Raw genomic sequence first — 15,994 nt, 5'->3', positions numbered from 1 at the left:
ATTATTATTATTATTATTATTATTATTATTATTATTATTAGAGTAGTGCTGGAAAATGGCAGCATGAGGGCAGATCTGCCAAAAGATGGCCTCAAGCCTGCATAGCAACCAGCAATGGGAAAAGTTAGTCACCAACACAAATGACAATCAAACCACACACAAGTTACCAGCCTGCAAAAAGTCTTACTAGCCTGTCAGGGGCTGGCAGTGGAAAGGTGGAGAGCAGTGTTTCTATGCTGGTTGGAAAGGAGGGAGCATCCTTCCTCTTGCAGCTCACTTGGGAAGGGGCAGGTGCTCCACCCCTTCTCCATCAGTCCGCTTCCTGTATGTCAATCAGACTGCCTACCACTGAGGTACAGCCCTTCCGCAAGTTCCAAGGAGTTCCATGGCTCCTCACCCTGAACCTTTACTACGAAGGAGAACATGAGAGGAAATTGGTTTACCTAAATCATCATCCCTACTGCCATTCTTTGGCTCTGGCTAATTGTTTCTGTTGGAAGAGATAAGCAGGGATGTCTCTCATCCTAGCAGGGATGACTTTGGTTGTTTTTATTATTTTATTTTATTGATTTAAAATACTATCATACAAATACATTACAAATAATTACAACAGAATTTCACACAAAAATGAAAAAGGAATAACAAGAATAAAAACAAAAATAAAAAACAAAGAAGAATTAACATTAAAATAAAAGAATATCGATTGTATTATCATATCTTGACCAATAAAGTTTTGTTCTTCTAGAGCAAAACTTTATTGGTCAAGATATGATAATACTTTTTCTAATATCTTAATTTTATCACACAGTTTATTTTATAGCTTTTTCTGCATATTTTCTAATATATTTTTCCAATTATTTATTATACACAAGTATCATTCAATTCTGCCAAGATAATTTCATTTTTACAGTGTGATCTTATATACTCCTTGAATAATATCCATTCTCTCTATACTTTTTGATTTAGGGCTCCCCTAACTTTTCCAGTCAGCTTTGCTAAGTGAAAATACTTTACCATGAGTGTTTGCCAGTCTATTATTGTTGGTATTGTTTCACATTTCCAACTTCTGGCTACGAGTATTCTTGCGGCCGTAATTGAGTACATAAACAGTGGTCTTGTGTTTTGCTTTATTTCTGTTGGTAATATTCCTAGAAGGAAAATCTCCGGTCTTTTCTTTATGTTAAATTTAAATAGTTTTTAAAATTCTTCATATATGTTATTCCAAAACTCGCTTATCACCATACAAGTCCACCACATATGGTAATAAGATCCTATCTCCTTTTTGCAACGCCAACATATTGGTGAGCTTCCTTTATACATTTTGGTGAGTTTAGCTGGGGTATGATGCCATCGGTAGAGCATCTTCATGGTATTTTCCCTCAAATTATAACATTATGTAAATTTGATATCTTGCTGCCATAACCTTTCCCACTGTTCCATATTGATGTTATAACCAAAGTCCTGTGCCCATAGCAGGGATGACTGTGACTAGGTGACCTGTTTGTCTTCTCGGTCTGCTGCACAGATGATGGAGAACTTCAAAGCCCCTGCTCTCCCTCCAGGTATTCAACTATCATATCATCTGAATGGCAAAGAAGAGAAGGCAAGCAAGTAGATCTTATTTCTAGGGAGTTTCCTATTTACTCTGAACATATCCTTGGAAATAGACATTGCCTTCATGTTTTCCTTGGCATTTCTCCCTCCTGCCATCTTCTTCCAGACCAGGATGGCAGGAGGTCCGCAGAGCCTACAGGGAAACAAAGAGCCACATGGGAAATTTTTATTTTTCTGAACCTCAAAATAGGCCTCAGTTACAGAGAGACCTTTCCTACGAAACTTTAAGGACTAACATTACTCTGGAAGCAATATCTATATGCTGAAGGGTCTTACCTTTTGTGTCCTCTCAAAGAGGGGTCCAGAGGGGGAGGTCTCTGGGAGAGGAAAATTTTTATTCTTTTTTCCCAAGTGGGAAAGGACTTCTCAGTCTAGAAAGCCTAGAAAAGAAAGAGAAATGGGACTCACAGCACTCTCTAATAACTCTATGCTCAAGATGAATTCTCTATCATCACAGAATTCAGATGCTGAGAGAAATCCTACTTACATGTCTTCTCCTTTCTCTCTCTCTCGGAATGATCCAAGTATAGGAGATTCCCAGGCCTTCTAGAGCTCTGGCGACCAATGAACTAGCAGAGGGAGATGTCACAATGAACCTCGCGACCCAGCAACCCTGGGCCCTGAGAAAACTAGCAACCACAAACCCTGCTCTTCTTAAGTGACACGACTAAGTTTTCTCATGTCTTTTCCCCCATGTTCTCCAGGAGAGGTGAGACCTTATTCCTTCTCCCCAAGTGGGACAAAACTTTTCTCAACCTCGAAAGCCTAGGAAAGAAAGAGAAAAATGTGAGAAATGGGGCCCCCAGTTAGTACTCTCCTGATCTGCGTTCCTAAACTGGTTTTGGCATTCACACATCTAAGCTCAAGAGGATTTCACTATCATCACAGAATGCAGATGCTGAGAGAAATCCTATTTACATGTCTTAGGAGATGAAATGATATCCACGCGCTGCTCTGGTTTCGCCAGAAGCAGCTTAGTCATGCTGGCCACATGACCTGGAAAAAAATGTCTATGGACAAACGTCAGCTCCCTTGGCCAGTAAATCGAGATGAGCGCCGCAACCCCAGAGTTGTCTACGACTGGACTTAACTGCCAGGGGTCCTTTACCTTTAGGCCTTTTAGCACTCTGGTGACCAATGAGCCAGCAGAGGGAAGGTGTCACAATGAACCACAAACCCAACAACCCTGGGCCCTGAGAAAACCAGCAGCCACAAGCACTGCTCCTCTTAAGTGACACTGCTAAGTTTTCTCCATGTTCCACTTTTTATAAAATGCGAAATGTGCCTATTCCTTTGGATTCCAGCTGCAGTTGTTTCTGCATCTCCTGAGCACTAGCTATCTCCTATGTCTGTCTCATGCCCTCCAACATTTCTCCCATGAAAATAGGAATGTCCTACTCTATTATTATGATGATTCTGACTGGGCTGCCCCAGCCATTCTGGGCAGTTTCCAACTTATACAAAAACATCATTAAACATTACCAAAAAAACCCCTTCCCTTCAGATGTCTTCTAAAGGTTGTATAGTTACTTTTTTCCTTGGCTTGGGGATCACATAACTCCATATGCTCCAACATTTCTCCAACAAAAATAGGAATATCCTAAGGAAAAGTGGGTTATTCCGGGGTCAAATCAGAAACTGGGATGGATTCTGTAAATCTGGGACTGTACCTTGGAAATAGGGACACTTGGTGGGTCAGCTGAGATGTCCAGATGGGAGACCACCAGGGAACCCATGATATGGTGCTTAGAATTATACAGACAAAAAGAACTATGTAAATAAATACGTATACAGAACATGGTTTTGCAGGCCGCTTTTAAAGTGTGGGCAAAAGATGTGCAGTGTTTGGCTCCTGCACTGCCCAATTTGACTCTCTTTGTGGGCCACCCATTATTTCCAGAACCATTTCAATACAAGCAACATTGCCGGGGGGGTGTGTGTGTGAGAAAGGAAGGGATTCCACAGAATTCAAGACTTGTTCAGGAGGTGTAAACTGCTGGCAGTGCAACAGCTGGAAGCTTAGCTGGAGGAGCTGGGACTTGAGACTTATCCACACTTCTGCTTGTGTTGTGCTTAGAAAGCATGGGGGCTGAGCGGTTTTCCCCTTGGCCTGCTCCTTTTCCAGGTAAAACCCACACTTGAACAAATGGGAGTCCAAGGAAAACCCAGATGGCTGTTTGCTCTGACTGAGTGTTAAAGAGCAGTTTCCCCCAAGGGAAAGCAGCGGGACAAGAGGAAATGTGGATAAGCCCTCAATTGGCTTCAAAGTTGCAGGTGTCATCATATGCATTATTGTGAGGTTGCACTCAGGGAGCACCATCATCTCTTACTCTGTTCAGTACCAGATGAGTGAAGGGCCCAGCAGCAGATATATATAACATAATTCTGGACTATTATGGAGGTGGGCATAAGCAATTCTGGGAAGTGAGGCTGTCACTGAAGGGGAATGGATGACAATGTGGTGTGCACCTCCTTCCAGAACTATCTCTGCTAGGATCAAAGAGTCAATGTTGAACATTATTCACATGTAGCACTGGAGCCAAGTGAAACTTACAGGCAGTTATATTAATCATTCTGTGTCATCTCTATGCTGGAGGGGGTGTCAAGCCACTCTGGTGGGAGTGTCCAAGGTTAGGGTAAGCTGTCTTTAAAATTATCTCTGAAGTGTTGCACCGTGGAGTCAGGGCTAGTCCTGTTTTCCCTCTTTAGCAGGTGCAATAATGATATCCCAGATGATCTCCGAACATGTGGCCATGTGTATGGAAGTAGCACTTAACTGGGAAAGAACAGAAGACTGCGCTCTTGGTAGATGGTATGACAATATGGGGTATCTGGCTCTGACAAACTTACACAGCACTGTAGGGTGGCTTGAGATGAAACCACAAGAGGCATTATTCATTCTCATCTGGAAGAACTTGGATTTCCTGTGGCTCACAATTCTCCTTGCAGATCTGAAGGGATGTACACACTGGGCTTTTATCAGACTAAATTAGATTTGTGTTTTCCTGCATTACTGCCCATGACTTTTCTTGTGATGATCCTTTTGTGTGTTCTAACTAAGCTCAGTTTTGTATCTTGTAGCTGACAACCCTTGTTTGTTTATATTTGTTATGTGTTCTTCTGAATAAATATAACAGTACAGACGACATTTTATTGCTGAAGATACCAGAGGTGGGCGGGGAGGGGGGGGCAATACGATTTTTGTAGAGCCCTCAGTGATGTAGGCATTCTTGTTTCTGAGGGTGCTGACAAGAATACTTTGGACAGAGTCTGGTTAACTAGGAACCCAGTGTGAGATGACACACTGCATTTGCATTGGACTTTTAGGTTCAACATACACTCAGAACCCGCCAAACCATATAGCATTCACTGAGGGGTTTTTTGCAAGTCCCTTATTGCTCCAGAAGAAAGTCCAGGACTCTTCTCATCATAAGGTACCCACACTTAGCAAGTCTTATGTTTGCCCTTTTAGAGGGAAGATACAACAAAATACCGATCAAACAAAGATTATGTCCCTGTAACAGCAATGAAATCGAAACCATCGGGCATGTCATCTTATACTGCCCATTATATCGAGACTCAAGAAAAGAGCTGATTGAACCGATTCTGAGGAAAATACCTCGTAGTACAGATGACACCTATATCAGACACCTCCTTAGCTGATAAAGAGCCCGAAATTAACAGGCCTGTGGCAAAGTACTGTTACATTGCAACAAGAATAAGAACGCGCAATGATGTCAGCAACGGAGTTCAAATTGTAAACATCGAAGGAACGATAATAAACAGTAGTGACATTTGAATTTAATTCTTAAAACCTTAAAAGACGAAACCTGGTCATAAATATAAGCACCAATTCTGTGAATTGGCCATATTTCCACTGTTATTTGTAGCACAATACTACTTATAATGTCATATTTCTATAAATTGCTTTCTGGTCATTGACCGTATTAAAGATATTTGATTTGATTTGTTTGCCCTTTTGTTTGTTAAGACCCTATTTGAGGTGGGGTGGGGGAAAGACCAATCCTTTTAAAAATGATTAATATGAGTGATGCTTTCTTATTGTTCAATGCCTCCTTTCACTTTTGGTACGGCTGGGCCACTAATAATAAATATCATCTTGGTCCTTTGGATGGTCAGGTCACACATAGGCAAGGTGGAGGCTGTGAACTTGCTTTGCTCACCCTGAGTGTGAGATATGGGCCAAAGGACAGGAGGGAGGGCTTTCTCCCATGTGTACCTCACCATGCCCCTAAATGCTCCTATCCTTCACAAGCAGAATCTCAAGGGGTGTGCAGCAGCATCTGCTCAGTGGTGGCACCTGCTATTTTGAGCTCCATTCTTAGGGAACTTGGATTGGCCTCATACTTAGACATAGTTCAGTGTCACCAGGTTCTTTTTGCCCAGGCATTTTTTTCAGTCTTGGATGGATATAACTGCATTATTGCTCTGAGTAGTTTTCATTCCATTGACTTAACTACTGTGTAATTTGTCCTTTGAATGAGTTTGGTGTGGGGTTTTTCATACTGCTTGGTGGTTTTAGAAAAGTTTGGGCTCAAGCTATGGAAGGGCTATATATACACATATATAAATAGAGCCATTTTAAATTTGGCCACACACACAGAGAGAGAAATAAATGCTATATTTTTGGAGCTTGGTGCTTCAGGGCTGACTCTCTTTTGGATTTGATGCTGCTTTAGCACTAACCACTGCCTATGAAACAACAATCCTATCATGCACCTCCCTTCTTTGCAGAGCTGATTTCTGCTGGAACTGTTGAGGGGCTTGGCTATCAATATGTTGTTTAGCTGTTTCCACCACGGATCAGCTGAGCAATGGGGAGGGGCCCGGCCTGTGACTCACATGGAAGGTTTGATCTGCTGTAAAAAGTAATAACTAGCCAACGGTACTATACTGTAGTTAGTACTATATGCTCCATGCTCTCCAGGGAGGAAGGAAAGTGACGCCACACGGAGCCCTCTCTACCTGCCTGGCAGCGATACAGCTCTGCGGACTTCATGCTTTCTCACGCCAATTTGTTGGGTCTGGCTGCTCCCTCCCACGTCGGCAGCCTCCCCACCGGTCACGTTTCCGGGCCGCTATTCCAGCCGCCCTGCGGGGGACCCGGCAGCGCCTCGCTCCGTCCGCCCCCCCCACTCCCTCCCTCTCCAAGGCCAGCCAAGCGGCCGAGGGTCTCGCGCGCGGGCGCGTCGCGGTTGCCAAGGCAACCGTGACCTAGGCGCGTCGGTGGCAGCGGCGTCGGCGTCGTGACGCGCGCAGGGTTACGGCCTCACGTACCGGGGCGAGTGACGCAAGCGGCGGGCGCACGCACATGCACATACACACGCGCGCGCGCGCGCGGCCAGGGGGAGGGGCCGGCGCTTCTTTCCCTTTTTCTGTTTCTTTTTTTTTTCCTCCCCCCTTTCTTCCTCCCCCCTTTCTCCTCCTCCTCCTCCTTTTTTAAATATTGTTTTTGGAGAAAGGTGCTGTTGTTCCCCCCTCCCCCTCCCTCCCTCCCTCTTCTTCTTTTGCCCCTCTTTTCTCCCCTCTCCACACCGGCGGCGGCCTTACCTGTCCTCACGAGCCCCCTCGGCCAGGTACCACCACAGCCGCGCCAGGCCCCCCCCCCCCGCCTGCCTTGCTCGCTCGCTGGGCCTGCCGGGCCTTGACCCCCGCCTCTGGGCCAAGCTTTGGACGGGCCGGCCGGGGCCATTTCCCTCTTCCCTGCGACCATCAGCGCCCCCCTCCAGCCCCAGCCCCCCCCCCCGCGGTCTTTCCCTTCCCTGCACTTGTTGCTCCGAAGGGCCCCCTCCCGCCGCCTCTCTCTCTCCCCCCACCTCCACTTTCTCTTTGCCTCCTCTACCTCCGCTCCGTCTCTCACGTCAGAGGAAGCGGGGGGCACAGCGGGTCCTTGGGCTCCCTCCCCGCCCCGAGGAGGAGGAGGAGGAGGAGGAAGGCAGGCGGCGACAACAGCAGCACCGCCCGGACACGGCAGCGAGGGGAGGGGGGCACAGGTTCCCCTCCTCTCTCCCCCCTTCTCCCCCAAGGTAAGCGCGATCTCGTCCAAAGTGGGGCTGGGATTGGAATCCCCCCCCCATTTCTCTTTCCGCTTTTGGTATTGCGAGTTGTAGTTTCGGGGTTCGGGCGATTTTGGGGGTGGCAAAGGCGGGTGGAGGTGCTGCTGCTTTAGATGTTCCTTGTTTGTTTTGTTTAAAGCCCCTTCCACGGTTAGTGCTCTGCGTAGGGGAACACTTCGTTGTCCCGGATGTAGGAGATACTGGATGTTATATTTCCTGCTCCACCTGTGCAACAGGTCCGAATCCGAACAATGAATGGGGTTAAGAGAGTATTTGGAGTCTGTGTGGAAGCAGAGAATGAAGGACAGTGGTGTATGCCGTCGGAAACTATTTGCTCCGCTTGGTCTCCCTCTTCGCTCCCGCCTCGTGTTCAGAGAACGCAGCTGTCGAGAGAATCTTAGCAGAGACTCTTGTGCCCTCCTTTAGGGTGGCGCTTCAGATCTTCATTTCTCGGTCAAGTGGGGCAGATCAAGCTGTGGCCATGGCAGTTGCAAGAGCTGAGGCATATTCCTTTATCCCAGCCATGCTCTGAGATTCTCACACTGGTAGATTTGGTACAGAGGCTCTGCTTTTTGCTTATTTGCAGGCTGGATCACCTTATCTCTTGGTTGCCTGTGGCTCCTAAATATCCAGCAGCGGAGGTGTAAAAAGCATTTTCATCTGCTGCTAATGTCAGGAGATTTGGTAGCAGCATGATGTTGTAAAGTTCTGAGAAATACGGAGAATGCTAATGATACCAGCTGTGTGTTGGGTTCAATAAGCAAGGACAGGGAGATGTTCTCAGTGTTGACAGCCTCTCCATTCTGGAACTCCTCCCACTGTGATTTTGCCAAAATCCAAGTCTGAGCAGCTTTTGTAAACAAGTCTACCTGTAAATGAGTTAAAGCATTGGTTTTCAACCAGTGTTCTATGGCACCCTGGGGTGACTTTAGGAACATTCAGGGGAGCCCGTGGGGGGGGGGATCCTTTCATTAACTTGCAGCCCATATCTTTCTGCATTATCTTTCTCTCTGAGGAACATTCAGGGTAGCCAGCAGCTTTAACTTGCAGCCCGTATCTTCCTGAAATAAAACAGCAACAAAAACGTGGCGAAACACTTTTGCAAGACTGTTTATCTTCTTAAAATCTACCCCCCCAAACCAAAAATCCTTCCCAGCTTCAGTAACAGTTTTACGCAGAGGGCTTGAGAAATGCAAGAAAAGGTCCTGGTGTGTGTTTGTGATGATATCCGGAAATGGGTTCATATCACTATCACTCCTTCGAGGGAATAACAGATAGTCCTTTATTTGGTCTTGCCAAGGTGTTGAGTACTCTCATGCAGTAGGTTCTCCCAGTTAAGTATGCATGATGTGCCCCTTTATTTATTTATTTTGCTTTGCAAGTTTAAGTAGTGGCCCCTGTGGTTTGGGTGTGATGTTCTACAACATGTCTCTTCTGCTACAACTTATTCAGCATCTTCTTAATTTTTTTGTTCTTGTGAAGTCACTCCAAGGACCATCTTCATTCTTTAAGGAAGAAGAGGGACTTTTGATCCACAGCAACAGAGGGGACTTGTTGTTGTTACTGCTGAGGGCCTCATTCTATCAGATATATGGTCAGGGGCTGTCAGCAGGTGGACATAATGTCAAAGGTGGACTGGGCACCCCTCTTTGCTTGCTCTTCCTCTCTTTCCGCACCGCCAGCCCCACAAGCTTGGGGGACAGCGGGGAGGCAGAGAGCGCCTTCCCGCTGTTCCCCGACCTGGTTTGGAGGCTGGCGGTGGGAGCTGCCTGCATCCCGAAGCCTGGGGCGTGCTGTGCCACGCGCCCCGGGCTTCGGGAAGATATCCGCAAGCCTGGGGAGACCGGCGTGACTTCCCGCCGGGCTCCCTAGGCTTGCGGATAGCAGCCTGTTCTGGGGTCGGGGGAAGCTCGGGCTTTCCCCGCCCCTGTGCCTGGGGGGGGGGGAATAAATTTTTTTTTCTTTATCCTCCCCCAACTAGGTGCGCCCTATGGGGCGAAAAATACGGTAACAATAACAATAATATTGGAAAATATTCTAACATTTTATTCCCTTGTAAATAAATGACCTTTCATGTCTTGACCTGAGTGTGACGTGCCTCCTGATACTTTCTTCAGAGGACATTGGGGGCAGAATAATGGGTGTTTCAAGAGTGGTAGTTGCTGAATGGAGACAAGATGCCCTCTGTCAGTTTCCTTTAAAGATAGATAGCAGCCATTCACTGGTCCTAGGTAGTCCAAGTAAGCAACTTTTGCTGCAGTGGGTGGATTATGCAGCAACATTACTTGTGGTATATTTGAAATAAAGTGTTTATTTTCTCTGTGAAAAGGAAACCTGTTCAGTTGCTCAACTTTTGTGTGTAGAAGGTCTAATTTGTTACCTGGCTTTGATATATACTCCTTGGGGAAGACCACTCCTGCTGTGAACCCAAAAGTACCTCCTTGGAAGTAAATTCTCTTAAAGGCAACAGTGCTTCTAAGTAAATGTGCTCAAGGCTACAATTCTAGACACACTTATTAGAGAATAAGTAGAATTGAATTCAGTGGGATATGTTGAATAAATGTGCCTGCGTTTGTTTTGCATGTCAGAATCTGGGCTGCTAGCCTTGGAAAACCTTAGGCTTCCATCCATATTGTTTCCTTGCCTGGGCAGGATATTTCTGGGGACGGATACGTTTAAGACTATGCACTAGGATACAGATGTATTGGGGCTATGTAACCATCTAAAGATAGAAACTGTGAGCTCTTCAGGGGAGGGAACTGAGCAAAATCTGTAGGAGTGAAAATACAGTGACCTCTCTAAGAATTTCTGATGACACTGGGTTCTATTTCTGACCTTGCCATCTTACCAAGGGAGAGGGCAGTTAGTCATGAAGGCTTGTTTCCATGTTTTACAGTGGCATGGGATTGATTCTCATTGCCTAGACTTTTATCCCAGAAAGAGATAAATTCAAAGCAGACTGGCCATTTATGTTTAATTCCAAACCCCTTGCCTGAGAGTGGACCTCATGAAAATGGGACTTATTTCCGAGTAGATGGATATAGGATTGCATTTCAAGAGAGGTTCCCAACATTGTGTTCTCATTGTGCTGAAAGCTGCTTATACTGTGACATACCATTGGTCCTTCTAGCTTAATATTGTTTGCCCTGACTAACAGTAGCCCTCCGGTGTTTCAGACAGGGGGCATCCCCAACCCTACCTGGAGATGCTAGGGCTCAAAGCTGGGACCTTTGGCATGTAAAGCGGATTCCCCCCCTCTGAGCTGTGGCCCTTCTCCTTGGGTTGGTACAATGTGATGGCAGTCCTTTGTCTCTGCTAGGGTGGTTGAATTCAGTCAGTACCCTGGAAAGTCATCTCTCTCTCTCACACACACAAAATCTTCACCTGTTGACAGAAGGTAGGAGCATGTGTGTCCCAGACTAGAACTCTGGAGAGCAGGAGCCTATACTTGTCCATGTCTTCAAATTGAGTTGTGTCTCCTCTCCCTTAAACTTGAGATCATTTTACTTATCCTTTTATGTACATTAAGCTCCTTGCCCATTCATACTCCAGATAGGGGATTTGTGGGAACAGCCTGGGTTGTGGAGCAACTTTGAAAAAAGTCCAAGCATCTAGAAACAAGTAGCTATCATCTAAGAAGTTGATAGAAAAATTCAGGATGGTTTAGGGCAGGGGTCTGCAACCTTTAAGACAAAAAGAGCCACTTGGACCCGTTTCCGAAGGAAGAAAAAACTGGGAGCCCCAAAACCATTGCAACATTTACAACAGATATATCTCCAGAGCCGCGATCTGACAGTGGGCGGGAAGGTGACGTCACAGCCAGTACAGCGCCCGCCACAGTGGGGAGTGTCGAGGCGCACAATGCGCCTCCTTGCTAGTATCTGTCCCGGAGCCGCAGCAAAGGTGTAAAAGAGCCACATGCGGCTCCGGAGCCGCGGGTTGCAGACCCCTGGTTTAGGCCTTGCATCTAGGTTTTGTTTTTGTTTTTTCATTTGCAGATACAGTATAAAAAAGAAGCAACTCAATTCGCTGACATTAATAATTAAAATACTCCAGCCATCTTGACTTAGACTCATAAATTAATGTAGGCAACCTATATGCCCAAATATGTACCAAAATGATATTGATGAATATATATATATATATATATATATATATATATATGATGTTTATTAAATTTTTCAATGCTAATACAATAAAAAATCAAAAAAGAAAAGAAAAAAATAACAAAAATAGAAAAATAAAAAGATAATTAAAAACACACAAATTTTCCATAACTTATTTTCCTTTAACTTACTTCCCAGACCTCCTCATACCTCCCTTCTTTGTATTCCAATTCAAATTGTAAGTTCGGCAAATCTTTATCAATAAACTTTAACCTATTTCTAAACCTTTTTTTTCCCATATTCTTTTAATACATTACAGCTGGAAACCACTTAATTTCTATCCGACATCATTCTAACATTCATTAATTTTGCAATATTTCTGTAAATAGTCTTTGAATTTCTTCCAATCTTCTTCCGCCGACTCTTCTCCCTGGTCTCGGATTCTGCCAGTCATTTCAGCCAATCCCATATAGTCCATCACCTTCATCTGCCATTCTTCCAGAGTGGGTAGATCCTGTGTCTTCCAATACTTTGCAATGAGTATTCTTGCTGCTGTTGTAGCATACATAAAAAAAGTTCTATCCTTCTTTGGCACCAATTGGCCGACCATGCCTAGGAGAAAGGCGTCTGGTTTCTTCAAGAAGGTATATTTAAATACCTTTTTCATTTCATTATATATCATTTCCCAGAAAGCCTTAATCCTTGGGCATGTCCACCAAAGGTGAAAGAATGTACCTTCATTTTCTTTACATTTCCAACATTTGTTATTGAGCAAATGATAAATTTTTGCAAGCTTAACTGGGGTCATGTACCACCTGTAAATCATTTTCATAATATTCTCTCTTAAGACATTACATGCCGTAAACTTCATACCTGTGGTCCATAACTGTTCCCAGTCAGCAAACATAATATTATGTCCAACATCTTGTGCCCATTTAATCATAGGAGATTTCACCGTTTCATCCTGAGTGTTCCATTTCAACAGCAAGTTATAAATCTTTGACAAAATCTTAGTTTTAGGTTCTAACAGCTCTGTTTCTAATTTCGATTTTTCCACCTGGAAGCCAATTTTCTTGTCCAAATTATATGCCTCCATTATCTGGTAATAATGAAGCCAATCTCGCACTTTGTTTTTTAATTTATCAAAACTCTGCAGTTTCAATCTATCTCCGCCTTGTTCCAAAATTTCCCAATATTTTGGCCATTTGGCCTCCATATTGAGTTTTTTCTGAGCTTTCGCTTCCATTGGGGACAACCACCTTAGGGTTTTATTTTCCAATAGGTCTTTATATCTTATCCAAACATTAAACAATGCTTTCCTGACAATATGGTTTTTAAATGCTTTATGTGCTTTGACCTTGTCGTACCATAAATATGCATGCCATCCAAAAACATTATTAAAACCTTCTAGGTCCATAATGTCTGTGTTCTCAAGAAGCAGCCAGTCTTTCAACCAGCAGAATGCGGCTGATTCATAATAAAGTTTGAAGTCTGGCAGGGCAAATCCACCCCTTTCCTTTGCATCAGTTAATATCTTAATTTTTATTCTGGGCTTCTTGCCCTGCCAGACAAATCTAGAAATATCTTTCTGTCACTTCTTGAAACAGTCCATCTTGTCCAGAATTTGCAATGTTTGAAACAAAAACAACATTCTAGGCAATACATTCATCTTTATAGCTGCAATTCGACCCAACAAGGAAAGCTTCAAATTTGACCAAATTTCTAAATCTTTTTTCACTTCCATCCAACATTTTTCATAATTATCTTTAAATAAGTTCCCATTTTTAGCTGTCATATTAATCCCCAGGTATTTCACTTTCTTCACCACAGTCAAACCCAAAATGATATTGATGATTATAAACTGTACACTCACATGTAGAAAAGGTGGTGAAATTTTCAGAGCACTGAGATGAATGGTGTTTATTCTTCCAGCCTTGTGGTGTAAGTCTCTTTGCAACCATAAGACAGTGTTAGAAATTAGCCAGGCGCATTTTGCACAGGTCCAATTGTGACCACATGGAGATATCTGGATGCCAGGTTGGCGAATGACATCTCCATCTGGCTGGCCCCTCCAGCTTTCTTCAGCAGGTAAGGAGAAGAGCTTATTTATTGCATTTATATCCCACCTTTTCCTCCAAGGAGTACATGGTTCACCTCCCTCCTCAGTTAATCCCTACAATGACCATGTGAGGTACTTTAAGAGGCTGTGACTGGCCCAAGGTCACCCAGTGAACTTCATGACTGAGGGGGGATATGAACCCTGGCCTTCCAGGTCATAGTCCAACACTCTTAACCACTACAACACCCTGGCTTCCTAGAGTACTTCTGCTATGGAACAGCTATATAAATTTAGTAGGCAAATAAATAAGAGGGAAGCAATATGTCAGAGAAGGATCTGAAATACTTCCCTTGAAGCTTGATTGTGTGTGGTTTTTTTTTTACCAATAAATTTTTATTGATTTTCATTAAACATACATTCATTATACAAATAAATCCCACATATATTTTTGATTCTGCCGAGCTTCATACTTCCCTCCACCCCTTCAGTAAGTATAATATATTTTCTTACATCAAGTATTCTGTTTGTTTATCTGCTTTACCCCATGCTGTTAGAGTTAATCTAACCCTGCCAGTGTCTTTAAGGTTTAACAATTGTCTCTTATATACACCAAATATTTGCTCCAACTTTCATAAAACTTCTGTTCATCCTGGTCTTGTATTTTTACTGATAATCTGGCCAGTTCTGCATAATTCATCATTTTAACCTGCCATTCCATGTAGTAGGTATTACATCTGTTTTCCAATTCTGGGCCAGCATAGTTCATGCTGCCGTCGTGGCATACAGAAAAAGATTTTTAGCTTTCTTTTCAATTTCCTACCCTGTCAGTCCCAATAGAAAGGCTTTGGAGTTTTTTTGGAAAAGTGTACTTAAAAACTTTTAAAAGTTCATTATAAATTAATTCCCAGAAGCCCTTCACTTTACCATAGGTACACCACATGTGGTAGAGGTCTTCTCCCTCCGCCTCTTCACATTTCCAACATTTCTTGTTTTTCATTTTGTACATCTTTGCCAGTTTTACCAGCGTAAGATGCCACCTATATATTATTTTCCATATATTCTCCTTCAATGTCGTTCAGGCCGTAAATTTCAGATTTACATCCCATAGTTCATGCCACGCGAAGCTTGATTGTGTTTTAATCTGGATTGCTTTATCTGATGTTTTAATGTGTTGTAAATGGCTTTGAGATTTTTTTCCTTTAAAATATAAAGTGGTATAGAAATGAAATTAATAATAATAATTGTAGAATCGTAGAGCTGGAAGGAACCCAAGGGTCATTTTTTTAAAAAAGTGATATTTATTAAAGTTTCAAAAAAGATTACAAAATAAGAAAAAGAGAAACAAACGAAACAAAAGATACAAAATACAGAAAAATAAAAACCATTAAAAACAAATCAGTTTTTCCATGTCTTATCTTTCATTTACTTGTTTCCCTGACCTCCTCACACCTCCCTTTTTTGTATTCCAGTTCAGTTAGTTAATTCAGCAAATCCTTTCCCTCTTTGTTTTTATCTTAATCCTTTAGCTTAATATATTATAACTTTACATTCTCACCTGTTAACAATCCAGTTTTTACATACTCCTTTGTAACATTACTGCTAAAACCACTTAGCTTCATTCCGGAACCCAAGGGTCATCTAGTCCAACCCTCTGCAATGCAGGAATCTCAGCTAGAGCATCCATGACAGATGGCCACCCAAGCTCTGCTTAAAAACCTCCAAAGGAGAGTCCACCACCTCCTGAGGGAGACTGTTCCACTGTTGAACAGCTCTTGATGTCAGAAAGTTTTTCCTGATATCGGAATCTTCCTTCTTGTAACTTGAAGCCATTGGTTCAAGTCCTACCCTACAGAGCAGGAGAAAACAAACCTGCTCCATATTCCATGTGATAGCCCTTTAGATATGTGAAGATGGCTATTATCTCTCCTCTCAGTCTCCTCTTTTTTCAGGCTAAACATCATTGGCTCCTTCAAACCGCTCCTTGTAAGGCTTTGTTTCCAGACCCTTGATCATCTTTGTTGCCCTCCTCTGCACATATTCCAGCTTGTCAACGTCCTTCTTAAATTGTGGCACCCAGAAGTGGACACAGTATTCCAAGTGTGGTCTGACTAAGGCAGAATAGAGTGGTACTATTACTT

The 15,994-nt window shown here is 43.4% G+C and overlaps 1 protein-coding gene and 1 long non-coding RNA gene across 11 annotated transcripts in view; one reads left to right on the top strand and one right to left on the bottom strand.

The window, feature by feature from the left end:
- Nucleotides 1-543: 543 nt before the first annotated feature.
- LOC310840099 lies at nucleotides 544-5,078 on the bottom strand. Of its 3 annotated transcripts, XR_014561791.1 has the most exons (4): nucleotides 2,637-5,078; nucleotides 2,102-2,428; nucleotides 1,891-1,994; nucleotides 1,181-1,747 (listed from the first exon to the last, which is right to left on the bottom strand). It is a non-coding gene; the product is annotated as an uncharacterized lncRNA (long non-coding RNA). The 3 variants fall into 3 exon arrangements; XR_014561789.1 differs by having other exon boundaries at nucleotides 544-1,747; nucleotides 2,102-5,078; XR_014561790.1 differs by having other exon boundaries at nucleotides 544-1,747; nucleotides 1,891-1,985; nucleotides 2,102-5,078.
- A 1,840-nt stretch (nucleotides 5,079-6,918) lies between these two features.
- Nucleotides 6,919-15,994, top strand: part of R3HDM2 (R3H domain containing 2) — a 143,235-nt gene continuing 134,159 nt past the window's right edge. For 6 of the 8 annotated variants that reach the window (XM_083729167.1, XM_083729166.1, XM_083729170.1 and 3 more), the window contains exon 1: nucleotides 6,960-7,661. The gene's annotated coding sequence lies outside the window, so the exon portion shown is untranslated. Of the gene's footprint in view, nucleotides 7,662-15,994 lie in introns of all 8 variants that reach the window. The other 2 variants (XM_083729163.1, XM_083729162.1) reach the window with 2 other exon arrangements.

The sequence above is a fragment of the Podarcis gaigeae genome (assembly GCF_964106915.1).
Source record: "Podarcis gaigeae genome assembly, chromosome: 2".
NCBI classification, from domain to species: domain Eukaryota; kingdom Metazoa; phylum Chordata; class Lepidosauria; order Squamata; family Lacertidae; genus Podarcis; species Podarcis gaigeae.
The sequence above is the reverse complement of the archived record's forward strand: the minus strand, read 5'-3'. Positions and strand labels throughout refer to the sequence as shown.